This window comes from Chinchilla lanigera, unplaced genomic scaffold, assembly GCF_000276665.1.
Source record: "Chinchilla lanigera isolate Chin_1 unplaced genomic scaffold, ChiLan1.0 scaffold00085, whole genome shotgun sequence".
NCBI lineage: Eukaryota > Metazoa > Chordata > Mammalia > Rodentia > Chinchillidae > Chinchilla > Chinchilla lanigera.
The window spans coordinates 5,222,915-5,238,592 of NW_004955486.1; the positions used below are offsets into that span (position 1 = coordinate 5,222,915).

The 15,678-nt window shown below is 52.9% G+C and overlaps 1 protein-coding gene and 1 long non-coding RNA gene across 4 annotated transcripts in view; one reads left to right on the forward strand and one right to left on the reverse strand.

Annotated features, from left to right (window-relative positions):
- Nucleotides 1-15,678, reverse strand: part of Camta1 (calmodulin binding transcription activator 1) — a 774,560-nt gene that overhangs the window by 107,446 nt on the left and 651,436 nt on the right. The gene's annotated exons all lie outside the window — the stretch shown is intronic.
- LOC106146609 lies at nt 3,863-6,735 on the forward strand. Its single transcript, XR_001231121.1, has 2 exons — nt 3,863-4,372; nt 4,965-6,735. It is a non-coding gene; the product is annotated as an uncharacterized LOC106146609 (long non-coding RNA).

Consider the following 15,678-nt stretch of genomic DNA (forward strand, 5'->3'; position numbering starts at 1 on the left):
GACTGGCAGCTAAGCACCTGGGAGCCAGACCCAGGACCTCAAAGTGGGGGCCTTAAAGAACAACCAGAAAGAGAGAGAAGGGAGAGGTTAGAACCAAAACAGAGGCCCGTGTCCCCAGGAGTAGTGGCCACCTTGTCCTTGCTGCAAGCCAGGGCCTGCATGGTGTGCTGGGCCGGGCCAGTGCAGGTGGAGGCGCGCAGGACGCCCCCGGCTTCCTAGCCAGTGCACAGCAGGACCTCCGAGTGATGCCCGGCAGGAGGCCCGTGCGTGGGCAGTGGTCTGCTGCCAAGGGACCTCTGGGCCTGCGGAAGGGCCACCCTCTTAAGGGAGCACCCACGCTTGTGGGAATCTGGGCCAGCTGCCCTTCCCCTCTCCGGAGGGAGGCTGGGAGACTTAATTAGTTAATGTGGGTAAAGTGGTCTGAAGATGAAAAACCCTGGGTAATTGCTGAGTGCTGCTGCTGTTGTTATTACACAATTACCAGAATTTTCCAGTCATGGGAATCTAGTTAAACAATTTCCACCTGGTGCAGGGTTCTGGGCCCCACGCCGGCGGAGGGCTGGCGCGCTCTGCCTCCTTCAGTCTGAAGGTGCTGGGGAAAAGGCACAGATGTGGGCACCATGCCTGGCACAGCCCTGGGCCCATCCTTAGAATGCTGGGGGCACTGTGACAAGCCACCAGCCCTGGACAGAGAGGGGCCGGACTTTATGGAAGCCTTAAGGAAGTTCTACCCGAAGGCTCCCTGCAGCTCCATCCGTGGTGGATGGATGCGTGGGGAGGTTTCTCACTGTCCAGCAGCGTGTATCGGGGGAAGACACACGGCACGTTTCTTGACGGACACTTGGAAACCCGAGATGCCCACTGGCTCAGGGCCAGACCTTGGCTTATTTAAAATCGTTATGAATGATCTGAGGGAAGCCTGTCCAATTACATCTCTGCGTTTGCAAAAGACACTGAACTTTTATTGGCATGCATGAATTCTGTGAGGTCATTTTGGTGGGCAGAGGAGTGACGGGTGGGCTCTGGAGAGTGAACGGCAAAGCAGCGGGGAGGCAAGAGACAAACCAACTGCCCGGGGAGCCCAGGAGGCTTGAGCGGGGGACCCTGCAGCTAACAGCGGCCCCTCGGCCAAAGTTGTTCACTTGAGGCTGGAGCGGTGGCATGGTCCGGGTGGGACCTGGGAACCGAGCCGGACCGCTGCCTTTGTCACAGATCTCAACCTGCAGTGCCAAGTCAGGGGAGGCGCAGGCAGCCTGGGAAATGGAGAGTTGGACTTTCTGTCCTGAACAGGTAGTGGTCTCCCCCCACATCCCACAATCCTAAGAAGGGTCTCTGTCTACGCTGGGCCCCAGGAGGTCACGGTACCATTAATAAGCTGCACAAGGGGTGGTTAATGCACCACATTACATCAAGGGAGACTTGTATTGACAATATCAAGGTGTACAAAAATGGGTGACATTTTCTCCTGGATGGTTGATCAATAAGGAGTCACAAAAGAGGATCAGGATACTGGGGGTCGGGTCTCCCTGGGACCCCGATCCAGGAGGTGCCATGGTCTCTACACCTCAGCAGGGAGGAGTCTAGGTTGGGCCAGTCGCTGGTGTTCAGTGTGTGCTGTCAATCCGTTTCCCGTGTGCCAGGGACCAGCCCGGGAAGCGGGTGGCTGGTGCTCTCTTAGTTGGTGGGATCTGAGCTTGGATGGGGCTTTGGATTTGTGTTCTGTGTGTTTCCCGCTCTCCTTAACCTTGAACCCATATTTATCACTGCAATTGTCATTCCAACCGGCCCTGGGATAAGAAGCCGTGGGCCTTTTGCAGGGACACAGAGAACCCCCTAGGCAGAGAGCCTGCTTGAGGTACACAGCCAGCCCTGGTCACCAGCACAGAGGCCGGTGGTCAGGTCCTGAAGGGCTGTGGTCCCTATTCCTCCGACCCCCTCACGCCTCTCGGGAGCCAAAGCCACAGCAGAAGACACGGGCTTCTCCCCAGCCCCCAGGCAGCCCTGTCTGCCATTATACTTGATGTCCCCGTCCTTCCTGGGGATTTGCACCCAGCCCTATTCTGGGGCCAGCGTGTCCATTCAGCGGGGTGCGCCCCATTAGGCAGTGAATCAGGCCCATCCGATGACAATGGCACTGAACAGTCACAGCAGTGTCTCTGGAGGACTGATGAGTTCTGCAGCCTCCTGTCCCTCTGCCCCCTGTGACGGCTGGGGCGGGAGCTGGGCTGGTGCCACTGTCCCCACTGCACCGAGAGGCCCCGCATGATCTGCTCATGGCCACGTGGCAGATGGGAGGCAGAGCTCGACAAGGCTCTAGTGCATTTAGCATTCTTTTGATAAAATTGCTCAAACTTTCTTTAGAGAAACAATCACCTCTCCCCAATCAGTCCAGCTGTGGTGCATGTGGCTCAGCCTAACCCGCCAGAGGGTGATGTTCCCTGGGCCATGGTGACTGGCCCGGAACCAGATGCGTGGCCCAGCAGAGGCAATCAGCAGGAATCCCTGGATTTAGGCTGGAGCCGCAGGGATGGTGGGGTGCTTGTTCCTGCTGGATCTGAATTTGGGAGCATGAAACCTAGTGCTCCTGGAAGCCAGCTCTGGCCAGCAGGTGGAGCCCAAGAAGGGAGATGGCAGGGAGGAATTGGAGCTGAAGGGATGAGAAACTATGCTTCCTGCATCCAGTGGATCCCTGGAGCCAGCCATGCCTGAAACCAGACATCTCAAGCCTTCTTAGTAACTTGAACCTCCTTTGAACCAGCTTTCCTATTACCCTGAATCAGCTCAGGTTGAACTTTCTGTTGCATTCACCAATGCCCTAACTGAAAAAACAATCCTATGTCTTCCTATTGCTAAGCCAGGAACTCCAGCCACCATATGGCTCAGGTTGTCTAGGAGACAGGTAACAACTACCACCACTGCTACTGTGGCTACTGAGGACCGCCATTTCTTTAGACCTCTGTGTTCCAGGCATGGATGCTAAGTTTGTCAGAGGACTTAGCTCATCTGATCCCCATCAGGTGGCACTGGTTATGATTATCTCTATCAGGTGCATAGGCAATTGGAAATGTAAAGTGTTACAAAAGCCCACCTTTAAAGCCAGGTCCAGGGGCTGGGGATTTAGCTCAGTGGCACAGCGCCTGCCTGGCAAGTAGGAGGTCATGAGTTCGATTCCTGGTACTGGAAACACCCACCCCCTCAAAAAAAAAATAAAGCCAGGTCTAGCTGATGTTTGAGAAGCAGGGTGCCCTGGGGTGACTGGCAGGGTCAGAGTCTGGTTCTGCTACTTATACTTGTGGGTTTTGGGCAATCACTTCTCTGTGCTTTAGTTTCCTCACCTATAAAGTGGAGAGAATAAAAGGACCTACGTTCTGAGGCTGTTGGGGAGGTGAAATCCAAATGATGCTCGGTAAACCTCCAACACGGGTAGGCAATAGAATCACTGACCTCTGACACCACTGTCACCTGTATCTCATGACACTGGCACCGTGTCCCTGGCATCCTGTAGAAGTCACGCGTGGAGCAGAACCAACGTGGCCCAGAGAGCGCTTACCTGGGAGAGGTCTTTTTTATAGACAGAGCTCATGTAGGTGAAGTTAGGAAATTCGCTTGGAGGAAGAGCCTTTATCCCCAGAGGCCCTCTGGAGGGCTCTGGAGGAGTTGGAGGAGCAGAGCCCCAGGCACTCCTGTGCAAGCATGAACATGGTCTCTGAGACAATCCTTGCTCTCTCCCAGGTACTGGGAGACAACAAAGCTACATTTCTTCAGCAAATACTGCCCATCTCTGTGAATCCAAAGCACCCGTGCCCTGCCACGCCGTCTGAACACACGGCATGTGTTTGGCCACCAGGATCATTTCCGTCCTCATCCGGATGGTGTGGGCCTCCTGGAACTTCAGGCCCTGGGGGATTCCAGCACTCTCAGCCCTCTTCCTGGGATTATTGCTCACCTCCTCTCCTGGATGCTTTGCACATTCCAGCTTGAGCATGAAACACCCTCAAGGACCCTGCGGGGGTTGAGGGGCATCCTAGGCTTTTCTGCTTCTTCTTGAATGAGAAGATGACAAAGCCAAGAAGAAACTCAGTCATTTCTCCCTTCCCACTTCCAGGTGGAAAAACGGGGCCAAGAGAGGCTACAACCGGCCCCACAGCATTCAGCGGACAGGGAGAGAGCAAGGACAGGGCCCTTCCTGACCTTCCTCTTCGGCTGCTCTCCCTTCCCTCTTCCTGATGTTCAGAAGCTCCAGGAGCAGTGACCACACCCCCTGGCACTGCAACCAGGCTACGCCTGCGCCCGAAGTGACATGGAGAGCACGGCTGGCTTCCTTGCTCAGCATCCAGCTTCCTGGCCAGAGTCCTCCTTCCCCACCTGGAGTGTGAGCAGGCCCTCGGTGCGAGATGTCTGGTGGGCTGGCGAGGGGCCTGAGCTTAGTGCTTTGGAGCTTCTTTCTGGTCTAATCTTCCAGCTGGGAGTGATGAAGGCCAGGTGTTTCCAGCCAGGAAGCCTGGGAGCCTGGGACCTGGGCCACCTCACCCTGTTCTTGGGGAGCAGCTGGGGAGCTCCTCCATTAAATCCCAGTAAGACACAAACCCCAAGTCTCTCCTTGACTGACAGGGCTGGCTGCAGAGGCAGCAGAGGATGAATCACCCCAGCCCGTGGAATAGCTATAGGATTTTTATGCTCTGGCAACTGTAACGGTGAGATTCCAGCAATTGTTTTAGAGGGAATCATGATTAAATTGGGCTGTATGTTTTTTTAATGTGTTCCCCAGTTCCTCTTTAATACCTTGGTAGGACACGATAAAGTGTAATCACTGAAGTAATTGTGGCCCTCAATAGTTTATGTCTTGAAAGAGTGACTGGGGGTTAACGAAGGCACTGCAGGGCAAGGTTTGGATTAGAAAATACAGTTTTTCTTTTTTTGTTATTTTCTTTTTAAGTCCCTCTTTATCTTCTTCCTTTCTCCAGTGTCTCCTGGAGCTTGCTGATAACCTGTAAGCCTCCTTGGGTAATAACGGCACCCGCGGCACTAGTGAAACAGGAGAAGCCGGCGTCCCGCAGGAAACGCCAGCTCTGCCCACGCAGCGGGTGACATCCCAAACACCACCGTGAATCAAGACCCCGTCTTCATCTCCGCCTCCGAATCCTCTGGCTGCAGCCAGCCCACTGCAGACAGCACAGTGCACCCCCAAATCCTGGCACTGCCTCCCAGGGTCCCCTCTCCCAGCAGTGCTCAGGAGATTGCTGGCGTCTGCGTCCTGCTTGGCCAATGCCTTCGCCAATTTGTTCCTTCAGGTGGCAGGCGGGACGGCGGAAAAAGCTGGCCTCTTCCAGTTTCCACCAGTGGGGGCAACACCGAGGCCCAGGACGATCGGCACCACCCACCACCGCCACCCGAGGCACAGGACTGCAGGGCACCCCTGCCGCACCCAAGGCGCTGCTGCCTCCTGCAGAGCTGGAGAGAGGAGCCACAGGGAAGGAAGGTGTTTTTTCTCTGTCCCGAGGCCACTGCCCTGATCCGGCGCTCACCGCCTTGCCCCGGGCCTGCGCCGGCCTCCTGACGGGCTCCTTGCTGTGAGCCAAGGTCGCCGGGCCTCCAAGTCCCAGCTCTCCTGGCCTCCCGTGGTTCCTTGTTTCCTGTGAACACAGCTCACTGCTGACCCCCGGGGCTCCCATGACTGCCCAGTCCACGAGGCCTCTGTCTGCATCGCCACTTCTCACACCCTCAGCTTGGACACTGGGACCGGCCAGCCTGCTCTACCCTCTCTGTACCCAAGGTACGGATGCCCCCAGGTGCCTCCTCCTTGTGAAGCCCAAGTTCCTACACCACACTGCCCTCCGTCCCCTCATCTTCCAGCCAAAGGGAGCCCGCAGCAGTCCTGGCTTCGCCTCTTCTCTCCCATACCTGGGCTGGATCCGCAACCCCCTCCTCCCCAGGCTCCCTGAGAAGGAACCCATCCGCCAGGGGCCAGGGCACCCAGCTAAACTGATGGCTGGTCCGTCACATCTGCCCTTGGTGTGGTGGTGACTGGGATGAACAGCTTGGACTTGTCACTGGGCTGGAGCTGGGCATTGCCTTTGGAGGAGGCAAGGGCAGCTGCCAATTGGGAGCCCGGACCCCTGCCATCCATCCCACCTCTGCCAGCTCCCCTCCTCTCTCCCACTGTCTTGAGGCTGAGCAGATGCTGCTGCAAGGGCTTCTGGGTATTTCTGCAAGTGCGGGTTCTCGAGCCTTCACTTGAAGCTCATTTCTGCTCTGCACTCTCTGGGAGCAGGGGCACCCCAGGATGATCCACTCCAACTTCTCACCCACAAATCTCCACTCCCATCCTGGCCCCGCGGAACTCCGCACCACACCACTGCAGATAGCGCTCTTTCCCACCAACCTCTGCTGGGGTCCCAGGGATCTCACAGCAGAGATCTGAGTTGCCATCATCAACTGATCATCACTGGTGCAGGAGATAAAACACGGTCCTCATCTCTGTGCACGCTTGTGCACAAGCTCGTGTGCACGCACACACACACACACACACATGCACAGACTTGGCTGGGAGACCCACAGCTCTCTCCCCCTGTTTGTTTTTAAATCTCACCGTGGCTGCCTTGAAGCTGAGAAAACAGACGCTGGGCTGAGGGCCTTGGCACTGGCCCAGGGTATCTGGGACACCCATGTTTGCAAAGAAAGCATTTGTGAAGTGTGAAGAAATCTGAACAGTGCCGTTCAAAAACTGTGTTTAAATTTCACTCAAAATGTTCTATTTTGTGTCGGGGGTAGAGTCCCTTTGAGAAAACACTTGCTGGCATTTGCAAATCGTGGTTACCATGGAGCCGTAGGAGACGTTAGCTACCCAGGGATGGCAATTAATCTGGTGGTTGTAGGTAAACCGAGCCAGCAGCTCTTTTAGAGAAAGCTTTAGGAGAGGGGCTGCTGAAAGCTCAGTTGAAAGGCACCAGTTTAGACTGAGGTGTCGGGAGCCTCTCCAGCTGCCCCTTCGCGCTTCCCCTGCTGTTGTGAGAAGGACACGGTGCTGGGACATTCCCGAGGCGGGTTTCCCTTCAGCCAGCTTGAGAGCTCACTGGGATGCCCTGGGCTGGGATTCTCAGCTGCTTGGAGGAACAGTTTCCCCCTCTGCTGACTTCCCGGGCCCCACACTCACCCACTGATTTATTCACTCACTCATTCATTTCTCTCAAGAGCCACGTGCCAGGAACCAGCCATGCTGCAGGGTCTGTGAGCAAGACTAGGTGTGTGCCCATGAAGAGACAAATAATAAATATTCATCTGCTCTGCAGGTGCTTCTGGATAGGATGAGGTCCTGGAGCATACAAAGACCATGTGGTGGAGACAGAGGGTGAGGGTGGGAACACAGCTTCCCCAGGAAGCTTGGGGAAGCTTCTAGGGAGGGGACCTCGAGCCCGGTATGAAACGGTAGTGATAAGAAACAGTGCAGAGAGTGAGAGGAAAGGACCCAGGCCCAAGGAGCCGGGACACAGATCATGGGCCAGATCCAGGCCCACAGCGAGCATTCAGGGAAACAACCATGCCAGGTAGGAAGGAAGCAGTTGGCCTGGCACCAGGGACTAGGGTAAGGGCCACATTCCATGATGGCAACTCTGCATTGTCTGTCTTGCTGGCCCAGCTTCAGGCCTGGCACCAGGCCCAGAGTCGGCCTGGGCAAATATTTGTTGAATAAGGGAAATGGCCCAGGAACACTTAATGTTGAATGAGCCTCCACATTGAACTTAAGATTCAATCTCTCCTTGGAAGAAAAACTTCTGCGTGTTGAGATCCAATCTCCGGGAAAGGCTAATACTGCAGCCAAGACGCAGCCCAAGATGAAACACATGATTCACGCACCAGGGAGGAGGTCGTCCGAGTCTCCCTGGTTGAAGGATTGCTCTGCAGAATGATCTGTGTGGTTGGTTGGTTGTTGAATGAAGGAATGAGGGTTGGGTTATGATGAAGCCAGCCGTTGGCAGCAGCAGAGACCCATTTTAGAATTAAAACAAGAAAAACTACACCAGTCGGGTATCTTGCCTGTGGGCAATGATGGAAAGACCTTGGAGGTGGAGACAAATGTCGGCTCAGACCTCACCTGGGCCACTTTAAATGCGGTGTGATCTTCGGCAGGTTACTTAGTGTGTCTCGGCTCCCAGCACAGCCCAAGGGCGTTATCATGTCTAGCGACAGGATTGCTTTAGCCGCTCACACACAATTCCCAGCTAGTTGTAGTTCTCCGACATTGATTAACAAATTGAGGATCCCCCCTCGCTAACTCCCCAGCACCTCTGAGGTCACAAGAGAAAGAGCAAGTTTGGTTTTCTTGTATCTTTTTTTGTGCGTTGTCTTTAGAAGTTAGTAATCCCCCATTTGATAGCTGTTTCTATAAAACCAAGGGTTGGCTGGGACCACAATGTCACACGAGGTCACCCAGAGAAGACACTTGGCTCTGTCCTGTCATCTTCTCTCTGGAGGGACAAGGGACCCAAGATGTGGCAGAGCTGAGCTGGTGCCTGGGATTTTGCAACTGACCACGGCCAGGTGACAATCAAAGTGACCTTCGCAGAAGCATGGTCGCTGGGTCAACCGTTGCTGGGCATCCTTGCTGGGAGCACGCACACCTTCCCATCCCCCATCCCATAAACTTCCAGAAGGGTCGCCCCCTTTGGAGTGTCCCGTCCCCCACTGTCCTCGTTATTTAAATGCACATCTGCCGATGGAGGGTGTCGAGCTGTCACTGCGGGCAGAGGCACCTGACAGGAAATTAATTTCTTAGTTTCTTATTAACTTTGAGGGGAGTGTCTGTGAGCATCGCCGCCAGGACAAGTTCACCAGGGCTCCCAGCAATTTTAATATCAGACATCGGCGCTGAAGCATGGAGCTTGGCCTCCCCTGCCACCTCTCTGGGCTGGCATCAGGCTTAGCAAACATCTCTGGAGCCAACGGAAAATTCCTGGCATCTGAGACTGCAGCCCCTGGTGAAAATGGTGCTGAGGCTGACAGGTGCCAGGGAAGAGATAAAGAACCGGCTGTGGTCTGTCGCTGTGACACAGAGGCTGCAGGGCTCCTGGTGCCCACAGCGGGGGCCCTCCAGAGCCCCTCTCCATGTGACAGCCCCCCTCTGGCTGGAAGGGAGCCCTCCCTTGCTAAATCTTTGTCCCCCTTTTCCTAGGGCCCGGTTCCTGAATTGGTTTTGCTCCCCAGCTAAAAATCAACTGATTTCAGTCGTAGCCAAGGTTTGCCAGAGAGCCTGGCCTCCAACTAACCTTTCCCACAACCTCTTCCTCCTGCCCCCATCTCCTCTCTGCCTCCAGTGCCTCACATATGGGATGCCTGCTCCAAGACAGCTGGTGCAGGTACAGGGATGGCCGAACACGGCCCTGCTCTCCTAATTCTGATGATCTCCAGGGAGCTCTATCTCTCTGTTTCTACATATCTGAACCTACTTGCCAGAAGTAAAGGAAAGCTCCTGGGAGAGAAGGCAAGGTGGGGCGAGGACTGACTATGTTCCCCAGCTTCCAGGCACATCTAGTTGGAAAGCTACCCTCCTCCATCTCTTCCCCAGGAGCAAAGCATCATGGGAAAATCCTGGATGTAAGCCAACCTCAAACAAAGTTTCTTAATTTCATAATTATGGAGATTTGAGGCTGGGTAAGTCTTTGTTGTAGAGGGTGGTCCTATGCATAGGAGGATGTTTAACGGCATCCCTAGCCTCTACTACTAAATCCCAGTAGCACTCTTCAATGTGAACAAGAAAAAATATCTCCAGAAATTGTCAAATGATCTTTGGAGAGTAAAATCACCCCTGTTTGAGAATTACAAAGGCTGTAAAATTACAAAGGCTGTAAAATGGCTCTAGATCTTGCTCACTCTCCTGTTGCCATGTTGTTCAACTTTCAAGACCTCAAAAGGGATGAGGAAGAGTAAGACTGTCCTAAGAAGGAACATGAAGGGATGGGTCTGGCTCTGGTCTATTTGGAAGATAGATATCTATCTGGTTACTGTTGGTTTCCTACAATTGACATGTTCAACATTCAGTAAGCACATTCCATAGTATTGTGGTAGATGCTGTTGCACTGTTTTTTCCGTAGTTACTCCACATCAAGCTGCAATCCTCCCTGCGTACCTGCGAGCCTCAGGGCCGAGTGTTCTCACATTGCTCAAGAGTGGGTGTGTGGCTGGTCCTGGTGCAGGAAGTGCGAGAAACGTGAGGCTCTCCAGGAGAGGTTTCTCCCATGGGCAGAGGTGCAGAAGACCCCATTCCTTCTTCACTGTGAGGCCGACATGTATATCATGAACCTGGATTGGGTGTAGCCGCCTTGCTCCCAGAAGGAGCACGAAGCCACCGAGAAGGTGGCAGAGCAAAAAGGCAGAAAGAACCTGGGTCCTTGGGCTCAAGGCTGAGCCTCCACATCCAATAACTCTGCAGCTCACAGTTCTCTGAGTTGTATGATGCTGAGACCTGTCTGAGCTGGGGTTTCTCCCCAGGGGCAGCAATCTTTCACCACGGTGTGGTCAAGTAGCCATGGTAGAAGGCAGATGGAGAGGACAGGGACCTCGGAGTCACCTCTTCGTGGTTTCCCTGGCTAATGTTGGGCAAGCTGGGATGGCTGCCTTGGGGGGATCAGGACAGCCTCAATGCCTCCCTGGCCCAGCCTCCCTAAAACATCTATTTGGGATTCAAATTTCCTGATCCAATTTGAATAAATCTCTCATTTCTTTTCCCTGTGCCTAAATCAGGATTAGGTGAAAATAAAATTTAAAAAAAATGTTTTTCCTGAAAAAAAAAAAGGATGGTCCTAAATTTCAACCCAAATAATGTGAGAGCTTTCAGACTGGCATTTGCAACTGGGCTGAGCTAACTTAATTCAATATCAAAGGAACAGGGAAGTATTTTAATTATCTCATTCTCATAATGGGAGAAGAAGCTGGTTCCATGGGAGGTAAACACCCAAAGCCACAAGGTTTTCATGTAAATTACAATATCCAACTTGAGCTGACGAGAAGAGGGGCTGTTTCTTCCTGTTTGATGGTGTTCCCTGATGTGTGGCCTTTTACTATAGTCATAAAAAGGCAGTAAATTAGGAAGGCACTGTAAAATATCATCGGAACTGGCTGGGATCAGCCGCAAGGAGCCAAATTTCCAGCCAAAGCCTTGAAAATGAGGGAGATGCGAACAGCCTATAGTTTGGGGATGAGGCCTCAGGCTAGGGAGAAAGCAGACATCCTTCCAAACATTCAGAGTTGCACTAAGAGCAAAAAGAAAGGTGTCCCAGAAGTGGAAGAAGCGGCCTTTCTAGCTCTGGAGAAGGGTCCCCTCTCTCAGGGCTCTGCTGAGGCTTGAATGAGGGTAGATTCTGGTCTGGCTCCAAGGTGACATGGCTGAGATGGCATCTTTCCCTTTACCATGCAGCGAACACGTTTGAGTTACTGTGCGCCAGGCCCTGCAGGTGTGGAGATAAAAGACAGAGCCCCTGCCCTCATGGTCTCGGTGGGGAACACAGACGATATGGTGCCCACAGTCTGAGGCGATCAAGGTCACCCAAGATGACACGAAGGGAGGATGCCTGACCACAGTGGAACAATACCCAGGATGCTACAGGAGATCACACCTGAGAAACAGAGGCAAGTCCCTGTGAGCACCTCCTGTGTGCACAGGGCAGAGCTGAGTTCTTGCTAGGACAGCGCTAAGAAGAGCTATGGTCCATCTGTGTGTGGTGCTGTGCTGAATTCTCCTATGAACGTTATTGTGATCAGCCCACCTGGGAGCTTGGGAAATGGCCTTGGAGAACTTAGGGATCCTGACTCTGGTCCTTGCTTCACATCATAGTTGCTGGCAGTGGAACATGGAACAATCTCCTTTTGCTCTGACTCCTGGCTCCAAAGCTGGCCACATGGATGCCTGAGATTTTAGGCTCTCCATTCCTTGGGTTGTTTCACAATCAACAGAGTTGGGACTCAGGAGCAAACCCTCACTCAGAACATAAATCTGGGGCTCCTTGTGTGTGACCCGAGTCCTCAGGGTGATCCCACCAGGGGGTGTTACTATCTCCCTGTGTCTCCTCCTGGGTGTCTAAGAGTCAGCATATCAGGGAAAGACACCACTCTAAGTCTTGGGTGCCTTGGCAGCTTTGAGGGCACATTTATTTTGCTGATTCATGGCAGAACCCCTATCTAGAGGGAATGTTTTGCAAGTCCCCCACTCTTGGGATCCTGAAACCATAGACAGTACCACATAACTATACACACACACACACACACACACACACACACACACACACACACACATTCTGTCTTTCCCTATATGTGCTGTGGCATTGCCACAGAATACTAGAGTTAGTCTATCCCTCCATGTGTGGTGTCCTTTGTGTCACTACTCTTGCCTTTAGAAACCATTACTAAGTAAAATAAAGGTCACTTAAACACAAGCACTTCGATATTGAGTGTCTCATTACTTCCCTCACTGCTGGGGCAAGGTACCTGACACCCACAGTCTAAGGAAGGACAGGTGTATTTTGGCTTACATTTCAGTACATTGTTGGCCGGCTCTAAGGCAGGAAGGCATCGCTGAGGGGCATGGCAAAGGGAAGCTGCTCACTGTATGGACAGGAAGTAGAGAGAGTCCAGGGAGGACTTGGGGAGGGAGCTGAACCTTCCAGGCCATGCCCCCAGTGACCACCTCTTCTGACCAGAACCTGCCTCCTAGCAGCAAGTAGCTACAGGCTCCCCACAACCCAGTCACTTTCTAAAAGCTTTATCTATGGGCTCATGAAGCTCTTGGGGGCCCTCTAGATGTAAACCATATCACTGAGACAGCTGACCTGATAAACAAGACCAACAAAACCAACTTGTACTAATGATAAGTATCTTGTGGAACATGATGTGCTAGATGAAGGAGTAGTCATATCATGGGTAGGAAAAGCCAGACAGTGTGGGATTTTATTATACTCAGAGCAGTGTGAAATTTAACACTTATAAATTGCCCATTTCTGGAATTTTCCATTTAATTTATTTTATTTTTGGAGCATGGTTGGCCATGGGGGTCACTGAAAGCTGAAAGCCAAAATGTGGTTGAGGAGGACTACTGTCCTGACCTGGGGACCGGAGGGCAGAGAATTCAGACCCTTCAGGGACTTTCCCCAAACTGCCGGTGTCTTCTTATTCCTCCCTGGTTCCAGGAAGGGTACCTTGAGCCAACTGAGACAGAGGGGTGTCTGCATTTTTGGAGTCTGCAAAGGAGGGGTTGATAAGCCCCTGAAAGCTTCTCCTGCCTCACCTGCTGCATTACTGGCACATTTTTGTGCCCAGTCCTCCCTTACCCCATTGTTGTTGGAGAGGATCTTGGCAGAAGGCCCTTCTAATCTTAAAGGACAAAATCGAGCGACTCTTCAGCTATGTCCCCATGTGGGACCATTGCCTTGATTGCAGGACCTCAGGCAGCCCCAGTGGTCTCGTAGCTGGAAGTGAAGGCCAAGTCCTAGAAGCCACCTGGGGCAGGTTCTCTGGGCTGCCAGCAGCCTCCCTCCCCCCACAGGAAGGGCTACTGTGCAGAGGAGGAGCAGGTGCAGCTGCACTTTACCCTGGAGCTCAACCCTCTGCATCTTGGGAGAAACTTCGCAGCAGGTGACAACCTGTGCGGTGCCAAGATGTATTCACAAGACAGATTTATAATAAACAGCCTTATTTTATAGAGCCCCAAATATTTGCACAAAAATGAGCCTTTCGTATAACTTGCTCCATTTATCTCCCCGCTGTCACCCAGTGTATCTTTCTATTTTATTACTTTATTTTCCAGTTCCTCCAGCTTCTACGCTCACCTCTCTCTTCTCATTTCCACTGCAGCTGTCACTCTGGCAATCTGCATGTCCCCTCCCCTTCCTGCTTCTCCCTCTGCCTACTAGGGCCTCACGCACGCCACCTCACACGGGGTCTTGGTCTCCCTGGGGCAGCCCTCTATTTCCTCCAGGAATGTGCCACTGGATAAGGAACTCCATCCAAACACCCTCCTGTCATTCCCGGGGGGCCGCGGGGGGGGAGGGAGACAGACTTCCATTTCAGCACTCTGGACAGCACTTCCTTTTCAGCACTCTGGACAGCTCCCCGCCGCCGTCACTTTAACAGCGTTGGCCTTGGCTTGGCCTTGCAGGCCTGGGCTTCCTGGTGCGGAGCCGTTTAAGATGCTGATACCTTCCTGCCTCCTCTCTTAGCATTTCTAGCATTATGAAGAAAACCCCAAGTGGTTTCTAACCTCCGCGACTACCCAAGACATGGGCTCAATAATAGAGTGAGCAGTGTATGAAAAAAGGAGCGATTTTAATTTCAAAGTTCTGCTGACATTCATCGAGTGCTCTCAAGGTTTATATAAACAGAACGCCCTGCTTGAAATATCACTTTGAATTCCGTTTGTGCAATCGCGCCTCTAATAGGCTGCTGTTTTGGTTTCTCTCGGCAATGTGAGCCATTGTGTTTTAATATTCAGAGGCACAAGGAAGCAAGAAAATTATAGCTGGGAAGCCCAGGCTTGGTTCTTCATCATCCAAGTTAAATTTGGCTGAATGGAGGGAAAATATCCCTTTAAAAGGGTGGTAAATGGGAATAATAATCTCTTACATTTACAAAACACTGTGTATTTTCAAAGGCCTCTCACATTCATTATCTTGTTAGATTTCCCCAGCAATCCTGTGCAGAACACACAGCAAATAGACGGTTAGGTGCTGGGTAGGAGTGGAAGGCTTCAGAGCCTTTCTTGGCTGAGGGAGGGTAAGTGACTGGCTTGAGGTCAGTCTAGGATGGCAAAGTTGTGCAGAGTTGGCTGAGGCCAGGCAGGGGCAAGGTGGGCCACACATCTGTACAAGTTGCCGCCTCCCTTCTCTGTCCCCCATGGCCCCAAAGTGCCTTTTCACCTCTTCTCCCACTAAACACATCTCCAAACCAAATGGCCATGAGGACCCCTCATGGAGGCCTCAGCCTTTTTAGGAGAATTAAGGCCCAAAGCAAAACGAAAGAATCCTCCCCGAAAACAGCACCGGTCATTTGCAAGTATCACCTTTGGACCAAGAAGTGCACTGCACCCTCGATCTCATTCTTTCACAGCTCTCACAGTGGTTTCAGTCTCATTGCACATGTTAGAAAACCAACATCTGGAAGATTCCGGCCAGTGGGTGTTTCGGCCACAGCCATCCTGGGACAGCCTGGCCCAGAACCCGGGTCCCTCATCCCCAAGCCACAGGCTTCCTGTTTGTCTCTGAGGGCAGTTTCAGCACCAGCCAGCAGGGGGACTTGGACTAGGTGGGATATGAAGTCTGCTTTGCCCCTCTGGTCAGTCCCAGGCTCTTAGCCTCCTGTCGGCTGCTCCTGGGGTTGGGGTGGGGGGACCTGAGCACTGAGGGTTCTGACGCTCTGGGTCCGGAGGCCTCCCCCGAGCCTGGCATTGCCCTTGCCCTCAGGGATGGAAATCACTGTTCTGCATCTTGCTCACAGCCCAGGCATTCCTGCACATTGCAATCGCTCCGGCAAACCAGGTGTCGTACGGTTGAATGAATAAATGAGGGAGTGAATAGATGATGAATGAATGAGAAAAAAGTCTCATTCTGCAGGTGTGAGGGGGGGCGCTCTGCGGCAGAAGGTGGCAGCAGCAGCTCTGATTCTGAATAGAGAACGTTGCAGCTCCCCCAGCTGCTG